The 1,758-nt window shown below is 49.7% G+C and overlaps 1 non-coding gene across 1 annotated transcript; it reads left to right on the top strand.

Moving 5' to 3' along the window:
• Positions 1–793: 793 nt before the first annotated feature.
• On the top strand, positions 794–868 carry Trnal-caa. Its single transcript has one exon. It is a non-coding gene; the product is annotated as a tRNA-Leu (tRNA).
• The last annotated feature ends 890 nt before the right edge of the window (positions 869–1,758 follow it).

Below are 1,758 nucleotides of genomic sequence, written 5' to 3'. Positions count from 1 at the left end.
AAAATCGAGTGTCACCTGGTCTGCCCCCTTAAATCTACCTACAAAATAAAGAAACTTGCTGAGTATTGGACGCAGCGTTGGCAGTTTTGTCAGAGGTGCAGGGTTACCTCGATCACCGAGCGAGGTGACGCAGTAGTTAGCAAACGTGACTCATATTCGGGAGGATGACTGTTCAAACCTGTGTCCAGCCATCCCGATTTAGGTTTCCCATGATTTCCCTAAATCGCTGCAGGCAAATGCCAGGATGGCTCCTATGAAAAGGCATGGCCGACTTCCTTCCCCATCCTTCCCTATTCCGATGGGACTGATGACCTTGCTGTTTGTTCCCCTCCCTCAATGTCAACCAACCATCACCTCGGTACGAGTCTGTGGCCAGCACACAGGTGAATACCATCTATGCTGAAATAGATCAGGACAGGATGGGCAACAAGACACATGGTCCTGTGTTATCTTGTTGAAAGATAACGCGTTGGAGACTTCAGAAAGTGCCACCGTCTTTAAAGCGTCGGCTGCTGTCCAAATTGCGGGATATTGAAACTAGAAGCTGCAAAGTGTGCTCAGTGGCCACCTTGCTGATAGACAGCGACACTCCACACATCAAACTTCCTGGCAGATTAAAACTGTGTGCCGGACCGAGACTCGAACTCGGGAGCTTTGCCTTTCGCGGGCAAGTGCTCTACCAACTGAGCTACCCAAGCACGACTCACGCCCCGTCCCCACAGCTTTACTTCTGCCAGTACCTCGTCTCCTACCTTCCGGCAGAAGTAAAGCTGTGGGGACGGGGCGTGAGTCGTGCTTGGGTAGCTCAGTTGGTAGAGCACTTGCCCGCAAAAGGCAAAGGTCCCGAGTTCGAGTCTCGGTCCGGCACAGTTTTAATCTGCCAGGAAGTTTCCCATGTTGATGCACGTCTAGCTGCAAACATGCTCATTTCCTGAGATAAGGTAGGGGAAGGTGTGGTATAACTGGTAGCTACGGTGAAAGTTAGATAACAATAACAGTTTTCATTGCTGGGACTTCAAATTTATTTCAGTGAAAGATAAACAAGACATGTACAACAAATGTGAGTAGTAGGGAGTTGGCGTTTGTAGCACAAAAAATGGTTCAAATGACTCTGAGCACTATGGGACTTAACTTCCCCTAGAACTTAGAACTACTTAAACCTAACTAACCTAAGGACATTACACACATCCATGCCCGAGGCAGGATTCGAACTTGCGACCATAGCGCCTAGAACCGCTCGGCCACTTCGGCCGGCTTTGTAGCACACTTTTGATATCAAAGTGATTTGCAAATTAATTAAATTGATCGATTAATCACCCCCACCCCTGACCACGCCCACCCCTGCCCCGGATGTCATGTGTTTTGCTCAGCTACATGTGTGCCCCAACATCCTCATCCCCCCCCCCCCCCGCCCCCGGCTGTCTGGAGGGGAAAAATGGTGGAAAAAGGACTCAGCCTGTTCTATGCTGTTGGAGAGAGGAAGGAGTGTACTTTATTTATTTTTGGAACATTTCATTCATGGACGGATTTCACGTAGTTTATTTCTTACGTTGATACAAAACACTCGCCGTGACGCACTTGGGGTCACAATATACAGTTTACAGACCTGGGGCCGGCCGAGGTGGCCGAGCGGCTCTAGGCACTACAGTCCGGAACCGCGCGACCGCTCTGGTCGCAGGTTCGAATCCTGCCACGGGCATGGATGTGTGTGATGTCCTTAGGTTAGTTAAGTTTAAGTAGTTCTAAGTTCTAGGGGAC

The sequence above is a fragment of the Schistocerca americana genome, chromosome 7 (assembly GCF_021461395.2).
Source record: "Schistocerca americana isolate TAMUIC-IGC-003095 chromosome 7, iqSchAmer2.1, whole genome shotgun sequence".
In the NCBI taxonomy this organism is placed as follows: Eukaryota; Metazoa; Arthropoda; class Insecta; order Orthoptera; family Acrididae; genus Schistocerca; species Schistocerca americana.
This window is presented reverse-complemented; position numbering and strand designations above follow the sequence as displayed.